Genomic DNA, 12,861 nt, shown 5'->3' with positions numbered 1-12,861 from the left:
AACTAACAAACAAGTCATATCTCTATAACACAAACATTGTTGATTAATTGTTTGACAGTATTTTCCAAAACTGGTAATAGTTTACGTTAAAAAAATAAACAAAAATGTCAGTCACAACTTTTAGTTTTTTCCGTCAAACTTCTTACACCATTATACATTAAGCAAAATCATTATGTACATTTATACAAAAATTTGAGTTGGGCCTAAAATGATTTTGGCCCTTCTGTAAATATTTTCTTGTTGAATAAATAATAAATTAATATGTCACTTTTTCTAAACAACCTGGTCTCGTTATCCTCACTAATCCGAAACCGTCAGGGGTTAGCCTTTGTTTTTGGGGTGTGGGGGGGGGGGACTGTACTCTTAATGCCTAATACTGGTTGGTTTTCAGGAAAGGATCCGAGAGGGTTTCAATAAGCTTATAGCTACCAAAATAAGTGAGTATAAACTAATCCTCATATAAACATGATTAAATTAAATGACAAAAAACCCTCGTACATGAACTCTGTCTATATATAGTTAAGTAATTCTATAGAAATAGTTTTGAAAAGTACACGATTTCAATATATCATATATGTCAAATTTAGAAAAAACGGTATTTATAAATAAATCTTTAGTTGAACATCTGAACTTTATAAACACATCTTTTTCAGTTATAGTTTTGTCACAAATTGATATTTCTTTTTAAATAAATTTTACTATTCATTACATTCCTTTTTTTTTATTTCGTCGTATTCACGAAAAGGCTTTCAGAATGTGATGCATGTGATAATATAAAAAATAAGTTCTCAAAATTTCTCAAAGATCTATTTTCTTTAAAGATTTTTTTTCTTCATTTTTTCCATTTAATGGGAAAAAACTCAATGGAGTAGTAAATCATTTAAAATTTAGATAAGTAATGTTATTTTAGCTAAATTTAATTTCAAATTTCATATCTAAAAATGGATATTGGATATTGTTACCCAGAATATAACCTTGTCTGAGTGCATTTCACAATTTAAGAATTTTAACAGAAAAAATACGCACCAATCCGTATGAAATGATCATGGATAAGCAGTGAGGTGTTCCGAGTGCATGATTTTTTTTTACTTGTATTATTTTTTCTTTTAATTTTTTCTTTTCTTTCTTTTTAATGGATTCAATTTAGATTTTGTTTTCATTTAGGCTATCTTTACATAAAATTTATTTGATGCTACTCAGCGCCCTAGCCACTCTTAGGCAAACCGAGGCAGTTGTCATGGTTAAAATTTGAGAACTTAATAAATATATAAGGTAGAATAATTGGTCTTGATAAAGAAAACAGAAAAGAAAAGAAATGCCTCAAATATAAGTTAAAGAAGAATGGACTCGATCATCTATGAAGGATGCTAGATTAAATGGTCGAGCTTTGATACATATTCATAAACAAATGTCACTTGACTATAATAAGATTTTAAAGTAATGGGATTCTCCTGGAAACAGAAGAATTACCATGGAATTTTCATGAAACTTCGAACCTGGGCTAATAGATAAATTTAATAAAATGTGCTGTATTTCAAATCTTATAAAGAACATAAACTTTTCTTGTTTGTTTTCCGAAATATAAATAAAATTTTCTTTAATGTTAGACAAATGATTAGATTCAGAAAGACAAAAAGCTTGTCCCAGAGTGCTCCAAAATTCATCAGAGACATTCTAGGTAAAAATAAAGAAAAAAATACGGGGGTGGGAGGTATCCCCCCTGACCCCGCTAATTGCCTCGGTCAAAAAACAGGTTTGGCTACGCCATTGCTACTCTTTGTCGTTCATGCGGGACAAAAGGTTTTTTTACTCAGGTCTTCATGTCTTTTTACCAGGTATAAAATTGTGTTGTCCTCTTGATAAAGATTCGAATTCTATTTTTTGTATTTTATATGAAAGAACAAAGTTTTCACAAATTAATCAATTAATTTATTTATATATATATATATTTTATTTTTATTTTTTTTTATTTTTTTTTTTTGGGGGGGGGGGGTATTTTTGTTATTTTTTAAAATTGTCAAGGAATTTGGCATTTTCCCAAAAGGTCTTAGATCCAATGATTTTCATCTGTAATAAAAACACTATAGTCTGTCCCAATAAAAATGGAAATGAAGATATGTCGTGTATGAATTAACACAGATCGAGGTTGAATGGAAATTAAACAAGTTTTTGTAAACTAAAAGGTGACCCTCGAGCCCTTAATGACGTCAGTATTGAAATTGACGTCACGTCAGGTTACAACGTAAGTCACCTTGAAAAAAGTACAATTTGAACATTTTGAAAATATTAGAAAAAAATGCCTAAAGATATTGACGTCAGGGTTAACATACAAATGATTTTATTGTTATATTTAATACAAAAAAATGAACTTTTCAATTTTGGTGGGACATACTATAGAAGATTGTACAGTATTAAAAAACAAATGAAATACGCGAACAGGGTTACTCGGTTTACTTTACAAAATATTCAAATAGATCATTTTGAAATGATTTTTAGTATTATAGTTAACTTCGTTTTTGGGCATTTATAAATATTGCCCCCATAGTAAATTACTTACTACAACAAAAAGGTCATATATTACAATAATTACATTTTAATACCTTAAGAAAACATCTCTGTTTCTCATATCTATATACATTGAATAAAATAATTCAATAATTCCTTAACAAATGCCAACGGGAAATCTTCTCCTCTAAAATGTATGTATACAACTGAAAAGGAAAAGAAAAGAAATAATTTGATTTTTATAAATGTCGACAATATAATTGGCCTCATCTTAGTGTATGGAACTGCCGTAAATCAAGTTAATTCCTTTACTGTGTCGCAAATCCTCGGGGCTCTTTAAACTTAAGTTGTTAGTAAGGATTCCATTTTATGTCATCATGATAGAAAGATCTGTTCCAATCTTTCCTTTTATTCCATTTCTCTACAGACATATTGCCCTTTTTAAACAGAGATTGAATCCCAATAAATCCCGATTTGCCCTGATCCCCAAATTAAATGAAGTAATTATATTGCATTCGCGGACAAATAAACACGAAGACAAATCCGATCTTCAATTAACTTAGAATGAAATAGAAGATGATAAAATGCGAATAAAATTGCGTGTCAGTTGGTATGGGTAAAATCGCATTAGGTAGAAGTCAAATCACGTCGTCACAAATTCTCTCCTTTTAAAGCAATGGTATTAAATACAAAAGCAAGCCATCAACTCCCCATAGGTTCGAACGCTATTAGATTCTCGCGAATTCTCGAAGTATGTCGCGAGAGGCTGACAAGCGTTCCCTAATTGGTCTTGAAAAGAGGATGATGGTGGTGTTCACCATAATAGGCAAGTAATAGCTTAATGTCTGGATCCATCCAGCGGCAATTTCCGCGCAAGAGACGTTTTACAAATGAACAATTTCTCCTTAATTACTATTCCGCGAGTGGTAATGATAAATGAACAGATATACGAGATGTTAGTTGGCTTCATCACAAGAATATATTCAACGTCTCAGACTTAACGCTGTATTTATTTTATCTATTCTGAGCAAAATTAATTCTCCAATTTGTGTTGTAAATTAATATATCGCATTAAAGGCCGCGATTTAATGGGGGTAAATAGATAGGAAAATACTTTTGCGTCAAATTGAAAAGAAAGAAGTTCGCCGTTTCTGAACACTTGCAAATTGAAGCCGGAAATGGGTGATTTTTGTCTAGCGGCGGGACTCAGAAAATTCCATTAAAGAAATTCCATTTTAAGATTTAAGGAAAAACAAAGTGTTTTTCTAAAACTTATTTATGATAATTTTCGTTTTCTTCTATAATATTTGCTCTGGAGAAAAATACGTCAAAATTATTTTCCAAAGTGTTATAAGATACTTTGAAGGAATGTTATAAAATGTTTAAGAAGATTCATACATTTTTAGCGTGTCTGTCGATTCTAAATTCCCACCCTCTTAAAGAAGAGTAGCGTTTAATTTAAAAAGATAAAAAAAATAAATGGTACGGTATGTTAAAGGGAAAGAGAGTGGGGAGTTGGAAGATTGAGTTTTATTTTCTAACCTAGACTTAACAAACTAGTCTGAATTTATGTTTTAACTTCAACAAGACATATTGGCTGAACTCGTTTATCATTGGTTAAAGTGTGTTACTTAAAAGAAAGGGTGATCCAGTTTATAATGGAACTGATATTTTTTCTTTCTTTTTTTAAATAATTGCAAAAATTAGTTTCGTTCTTTTTTAATATTCATACTTTTTTGTAAAGAAAATACCATTTTGTAAAATTTATCTTTTTCTGGTTACTGCAAACTTTCCTTGCGATATAGTCAATGCGGAATTGTAAGTGAAGTAAAAACCTGAAAATTGGTGTTATAATGATAGTGAGCGACTTTAAAGGTTGAAATATTTTTTTATTAGTTTGAAAGAAACATATATTCAAAGTAAAGACACGAATCGTTGACTAATGTGGCAAATTACATAAATTAAAGGGCCTTGTCATGAGGTTTTAAAACTTTTCTCTCAAACTTAAGGATTTTCATTGGTCAGTGTACATTCTGTGACAGTTTTTGACCAATCAAATACCTGAGATCTGAGTTTGTGCTTAGGGAATTTCTACATAACCTCAGACCCTGTTCTTGGCTAAGAAAAGAAAACACATGTACTTTAATAAATATGTCAGTCTTCAGTGTAACAATTATAACAATTATTGATATTAATGCCGAGACAGTGAGCATATTGATACATTCTGCCGATAAAAGAAACCGACATTCATCGACAATTACTTTAGATTCGAGGGTAGCACTGTCGGCACGTGGCCTAAATTCACGCGCCCACTTCTCGCGAGAGTGTGAACTAGTGTTTGTGTCATCGCTCCTTCCGGTTTGACGATTTTATTGAAAATTAACGCAAGCTCAAGCAATAAATATCCTATTTTATTCTAATTAAGTTTAGGAACACTATCTCTTTTCAAGATAGCGTCGAAAATTGATTGTATGATTAATTGTGCATTAATTACTAGGTATAAAAACCGGCTTTACTCTAATGATTTTACGAAAAATCGCTTCTGACATGGAATCAAATAATTATGGTCCGAAGTTCATTCCGGTCACAGATAGGAGCGTATTAACGCCCATAATCTTGGCTTAAACTCTTTTCTGATAATGTATTAATGCCTTATGTAAAATACAAGTTTTTTTCTAAAGAAAGGAAAAAGAAACTTTTAAGATAAAATACGGTGTCACGTTATAAACACACGCTTGTAACAAACGTTAAGGTTATTAAAAGACAAAGCTAAACGGCTTAATACTTCTAAATCAGAAGAGGAAATGTTAAAAGAATTTCTACTTGCCGTTGTTAAGAATTGTTGAGAACTACTACGCCATTAAAAGAGTTCATTCCATTGTTTTGTTGCCTTATTTTGCTTTTGCTACTGCTGCTGCTGTTGTTGTTGTTGTCGTCGTCGTCGTCGTTGTTGTTGTTGTTATACGCTGTAGTTTTGTTGAATGCTAGGAAAGAATATTTATACGTTTTGCAATTTTTGCAAAACATATATCTTTTATTTTAATTTAAGAAAGTTTTCCAAAGCAAAATTCTAAATTTCTTAAGTTTTAAAAAAAAAAAAATAAGATTTCAGGGGAGAGTCTTTTATCATATATGTTTCTAAAAAGAAAGAAAGAAAGAATTAACATTTGTAATTTGGTTTATATTTTTTTGGTAAAACCTGATATTGAAGTCTCGTCAAGATCAAATTTCCCTTCTTCTCAAACAGTCAATGTCTACATACATATTTGAGCCGCATCATGACAAAACCAACATAATGGGTTTGCGACCAGCATGGATCTAGACCAGTCTGCGCAGTCTGATCAGAATCCATGCTGTTCGCTATCAGTTTCTCTACATGTAATGGGGTTTGTACGCGAAAGCATGGATCCTGATCAGACTGCGCGGCTGGTCTGGATCCATGCTGGTCACACACCCATTATGTTGGTTTTGTCATGACGCGGCTCATATGTGGTTTGTAGAATATATAATGTAAGTAGAGGCTCTTATTAAATATATCTGTGAAAACAATTATGATAATATAATTATATAAAAATTCAAAACGGTACTTTTCTTATCTTCTTCTTATGTATATTTACGATATTATGAGAACTTCGAATTTGATAAAAAGGTATCTTGTCAATAAATAATTTTCTCGGCAATTCAGTAAGAGAGTCTCGTGGTGTAGACAATCATAGAGTCACGTGGTGTCGACAATCATGTAGACAATCATATTGTCACGTGGGGTAGACAATCATAGTGTCACGTTATGTAGACAATCATAGTGTTACGTGGTGTAGACGATCATAGAGTCACGTGGTGTAGACGATCATAGTCATGTTGTGTAGACAATCATAGAGTCACGTGGTGTAGACAGTCATGAAAATCATCAAATGTTGATAATAATATAACGAAGTCCAGTGGTAAAGGCACCGTAATGAAGTTGTTAGTTAATAAATATGTCTATAATTACAAAAATAAAATGTAAAGTAACATTTGTATGTTAAGTAAAAATTATAAAAGTTATATTATAAGAGTTTTAAGATGATGTACTGTGTACGTACAAGTCTTTCATATAATGGCAGTAACCTTCAGTTCCTTTCAGAACAAGAAATTGAGAATAATTCCAAGAAATACCAGGTCTTGTTTTGCAAGATTATGACCACAAAATTGAAATGGCTACCTTGCTGTGATAACAAACCTTGCACAAGGCGGGTTCCTAGAAAATTGCTCTCATTACAAAGTCTCTATTCTTCAAAGTAAACGCATTACGGATGATTTATCTATAATTGAATGAAACAAAGAAGGGTCTAGTCAATTTAAAACAGCTTAATGGTTGATCGTGCAGTTATTTATCTCAGATAGTCGACAATTAGTGCTTCTTAGTTTTATACGCGAACCAAAGGGACAAGACAATTTCGCCCAATTAGACACGGAATAAATGATACAAAGCCGTGCTTTAGAACGTGAACAAAAGGAAAATTGATACAAAAAGTACATTGTTAGATCATTTAAGAACATTTTAATTAATTTTCAACGATGTTTTACGGGCTATCATATGAGATAGCTTTAAACGGCAGAAAATTTATTTAATATCATATGGCATTTTTTTCTCTCTAGAATTATTGGCGAGATCCCACAATGCAGTTTTCTCGATTGAATAAAATTGGCAAAAAATGGCTGAGAATAGAAATGCAAAATTTGATTGAAATTGTTTAAGAATTTAAATATAAAGATCCGTTTGTATACACAATATATAATTTAAAACATTATCAGTTGTAAAGAATGGAAAGAAAGACTCGTGGTGAAAAAGTTTTTTTATTTATTTAAAAGCAAGTGAAAGTGTAGCCGTGATTTATTGATATTAATAAAAATCAGGTGTTTAGTCATTAAGGAGAAAGCTACAGAATTTTTTTTTGAATAACAAATGCAAATACTTTTAAACGAACACGATTTAATCTAATTTAAAATCGGAGAGTGTGGATGTATGGTTGTTCTGTATAATGTAAATCAAAAATGAAAATTAAAGTTTTGATGCATTTGATCCCGTGTAAATTAAACGAAAGCACACCGTATATTAGCAGCACACACAAACGCACCGAAACGCCCTAATTGAACGTCTCAATTTTTTATTATTTTGACAGTGCAAATTTTGTTTTTTATGCCCATTCTTTGCCGTTATGCTATTGTATAGTCACTTTTTCTGCACAGAAGAAAGGAAAACACACATTATCAGTGTTATTTAATGTTGTTACGGTAACATCTGGCCGTGACCCCTTTAAAAAAAGGCTGCAGTAGGCTGAACTGTGTCATTTCCAACTGTTTCAAGGACTCTTGAACTACTGTTTTAAAACTTGGTCGCGCCTTTTTTTCTCTATCAAGTTCTGTTTGTTTGCTGGTTTTTGTTGTTGTTGGTTTTTGTTGTTGTTGTTGTTTTTTGTTGTGTGTGTTTTGTGTTTGTGTTTTTGTTGTTGTTGTTGTTGTTGTTGTTTGAGAGATTTTATAACCTTGCATCTCCTTAACATTTTTTTTCAGACCACGATAAGCCTGAATAAGGATAATAATTCTTTAAAACAATTTCGATAGTTCACTAAATTTTAAATTGAAATAAATAAATATACAGTGTTGCTATTTAAAAAAGACTCCTAAACTTTAAGCGCACTTTTCAAATTCAATATTATATGATTTATTTTGCATAGAAAAAGGAACGATTTTTTTTTATCTTTTGAATACAAACATGGCATTGTTTTATATATATTTTTTTTAAAAAAACAAGCACTGCATTTTTTTAAATATGAATAAGGAACTATTTTTGTCGCAAATATACGGAAAAAAATAAAGCTGTGAAATCAATATTATTTATTTGTTAAAAATGAAAGGAAATATCTATAGTTATTGGTAAATGGAAATATTTATAGGTAAATGGAGATATTTATAGGTAAATAAAAGTACTTATAGGTAAATGGAAATATTTATAAATGTAAATGGAAATATTTATAAATGTAAATGGAAATATTTGTTGGTAAATGAAAATATTGATAGGTAGATGGAAATATTTATAGGTAAATGGAAATATTTATAGGTAAATGAAAATTTTTATAACATGTAAATGGAAATATTTATAGGGAAATGAAAATATTCATAAAATATAAATGGAAATATTTATAGGGAAATGGAAATATTTATAGGGAAGTGAAAATATTTATAGGTAAATGGAGATATTTATAGGTAAATGGAAATATTCATAGGTAAATGGAGATATTTATAGGTAAATGGAAGTATTTATAGGTAAATGGAAATATTTAAAAAAAAAATGTAAATGGAAATATTTATAGGTAAATGGAAATATTTAAAGGTAAATGGAAGTATTTATAGGTAAATGGAAATATTTAAAGGTAAATGGAAAGATCTATAGGTAAATGGAGATATTTATAGGTAAATGGAAATATTTATAGGTAAATGGATATATTTATAGGTAAACGGAAGTATTTATAGGTAAATGGAAATATTTATAAATGTAAATGGAAGTCTTTATAGGTAAATGGAATATTTATAGGCAAATGGAAATATTTATAGATAAATGGAGATATTTATAGGTAAATGGAAATAGCTTTAGGTAAATGGAAATAGTTTTAGGTAAATGGAAATATCAATATCATAACTACAGAAAGAAATCTGAGGAAATCTGAAGCCTTTAGTCTACTTGCAGCAACACATTTTACTCATGCGACCAGTACAAACCAATGCCATGGTCCACACTTTTGGCAATACAGTCGTTACATATTTAAAAAAATGCCAAAAAAGTAAATAATAAAAGATAACTGTGTTGTCTATATTGAAAAATGAACGGGTGTATATAAGTAATTTAGTGTGGTAAGGGTTATCATAAACGATTTAATATGTGACAAATATTGAACGGTCCACTATGCCCCAAACTGCCTTTATATTGTTTTTTCTCACAAGCTTTTTCATTATTTATTCTTACTTTTTTCATTCATTTTTTGTGTCCTGTTATACGTTTCAAAAAGATTCTCATTGGCCTTTTACTTAAACCATCTTTTTATTTTGATGCTTTTTTTGAAATAGTGATTTAATATTTTGTATGGAAGTCAAAATACTACTTTGTTTACTTTTTGCTATCTATATGACTAGTAATTTTACCTTCAGCCTTACATTAGTTTGGTAAAAACCTCTAACATGCTCTAAAACAATAATTTACAATAATTTAAACATTATAATACTTATATTGTAGGAAAAATGTATTCACTTTTGAGACAGTGTGCCTTTTATGAATATTTACGATACACTGTTTTACGTTCATTAATTGGAATCATTTCGTAAACCAATCTTTTTATTTTAGCTTATTATTACTAAAGTGGGCAAGATCTGATCTAATAAAACATTGTTTACTAACGCTTTCCTTTTGAGTGAGCACACAGCTATAAGGAAAATACCAATTAAAATAAGGTTATATAAGAACAGAACAGACAGCCTGGGATTCAGGCGTTGATAGTTTTTGCTTATTTATAACATTTTTTTTTCTTTATTAATAACATATGCGCTTTTCCGTATTCGTTCGTCGTTTTGATAATGTCGATTTGCCAAACAGAAACATAACAAAAAATCGACAGACTGGAACCCAGGCTACAGAACAGAGTACTAGTCGATGTAAGTAATGATACATATATATTAAAAACATTTACTGTAAACCTGTATGAACTTATTGGGTTGCCTCGTTATCAACATATCCACACTGACAATGCAATTAATTATTTGCAGTATTCGTTTTAGGCTTGTGAAGAAATTTGACAATTTTTGCATCTGCCTAGCATTTGACAGGGAAATTGCATTTTAAAATTCCCTGTTAAAACATTTCTGATTAGGAGCTGGGTCAAATTTCTGTTTCATTTTCACAAAGCTGTAACACACAAAATCGGATTGTGGAAAAAAGAAAGGAAACAAAAACCGGAAAACGAATGATAAAAATTACAAAAGTCCAATTAACTCGGATATTCTAGAAAAATGATGACAAAGCTGAGAGTTACATTTATTACAACATGTTGCACCAACAGTTGAAGTCTTCAAGTCTTCAAACATTCAACATGCTCGCGTGTTATTTTATCTCTGACTTTAAGTACCACAGAATAGTCGGTAAACCCAATAACTTCATCCTCTTAGTAAAAGAAATTTTTCTAATTGATTTCGAAAATCTTCTTTTCCTGCTAATTGGAAAGAATTTAGTTCAAATTGCATCTCTTATACGGCTTGCATGCGTCAATCTACGTCGCTGAATTTTCCCGGGGATCGCGAAAACCATTAAATTGATTTAATGATAACTGAAAAATTCTCATGTAGGATAACTTCACACACAATCATATAATCATTTTAATGTTACCAATTTACCGTCGGAAACATAAAAAACAGTGTTTGTTTTATACGAAGAGTTGCAGGTGAGGGAACTGGTCATCGATTTCTTTTAAGCATGTTTTTAATTTAAATTTGTTGAATGTTTCGTGAACGGAACAGAACATGACCAATGGCATTTACCATTGTCAAGATTGAGTTAACATGGCTCCTAGTCTATATAAATGTATGTGTTAATTAATTGGAAGTACGTGTAGTACAATTACTATTACAATCGGAACACCTCGGGCGAATTCGAACTTGACGGAGATTGCCGAGTTGTTACGATTGTTACTATTAATGAATTGTTCGGAGACATTCGGAAGCTTCTAAAAACATTCCAAGAACTAATGTTGCATGAAATTAATTATGTTTAATAAATGTCAAAAAAAAACAACTAATATATACAAGCTTACGTTGCTATAGTTACAATGTATAGGCACCTAATGTTTTTATAATGATTATACGATTAACCGATTTTCTATGTCAAAAATAAATTGTACAAAAAAAAGAAGTTAACATTGACGTAATTTGCCTTAAAAGTACACTTTTTGATTACATAGGTTTTTTACGTTTTAATTTAATTACATGGTACAAAATGTTCAAAAAGAACACGCACTAGAATTAAATGTCTTAAGAAGAAGGAAATTAACTCTAATGTACCATTAAATCCACAATATAAGTACATTTGTAATTAAATCTATATTTGTTTAAGAAATGTGTCGTTTATTTTCAAAATTGTTGAATTATCGCAGAAATAAGATACTTAATACCATTGAATATATAAGATTCCCGCCATTAATTAACACATACGTTTGTTTTCGGTTCCTTTATAAAACAACCTAAGTTCAAACAACCTTTCAATTTACTTTACATTTTAAATAATATATATAAAAATAAAGTTCAACCTCTTCCCCTCCAACTTAGATCATTAGTTTTGTTAATTATTTTTTGAAAAGATTATATTGTTTGTTTACGTCTAGTACTGCTTCTGAATTGATGATGGTATATGTCCACATGTTTTTTACATATAAACTTTTGAATTGAAATTCCATTGAATTGAAATTCAATAGAATTGAATTGAGTAGAATTAAATTTAGTAAATAGGTAAAGAATAAAACATAAACAGGGATATCGATTTCACTTCATACAGTCATGTTTAAATCATTTCCAAAGCCTCTGATACAGTTTATTGATACAATTCTCCTTAAAGAGTTTAGTTTTTTTCTGGACAATGTTACAGCGAAATAAATTACAAGAAGATATGATTAATATCTTTTTATGTTCTTTTTAATTGACAATTAAATGCAAATATTTCATTTGGTTTAAACAATATTTCATTTCAATCAAATATATATACACAATATAATTACAATCAAATGCAAAACAAAGGATTGAGTAGAAAGCTAGAAGCTTTTTTAGAAACTCTCTCCTTATAATATTTCATTTCTTGTTTCCTGTACATGTAACAGTAATGGTGAGTGGAAGAAAAGAAAGCGCATTTTTTAGATTTTTATTTAAAATTTGTTCTGTAGTTTTATATTATTTTAACTTTTGTTTGTTTTTCTGAATATTTATATTTCATCATTTATTCACATGTATATAAAATTAGATTTTGTTTCGAAAACATATCGATAGTAAAAATGCACGCAAATCAAGTGATACATTCGATCTCATAACTGGCTCGTGACATGGGGTATTCAAAACCCTTTTCTTTCGACGGAAGGAAAATGTTTAATGTATCAATCAATGAAACCATTTGAGCAATCACTTAATTTTTTTTCGGAAGCGCTTCCATAGATGTTTAAACTTGAAGCATAATCTAGTATAGTAACGTAATCCAGAAAAGGGCAAACTACTTGTTTTGATGCGGCGTGTTCAATCCCCCCCCCCCCCCCCCGAATTTCATAGCACCAACATTGATCACGTCTGAAC

This window comes from Ruditapes philippinarum, unplaced genomic scaffold (assembly GCF_026571515.1).
Source record: "Ruditapes philippinarum isolate M1 unplaced genomic scaffold, ASM2657151v2 ctg162_1_1_1_1, whole genome shotgun sequence".
NCBI lineage: Eukaryota > Metazoa > Mollusca > Bivalvia > Venerida > Veneridae > Ruditapes > Ruditapes philippinarum.
Note: the sequence above shows the minus strand (reverse complement) of the source record.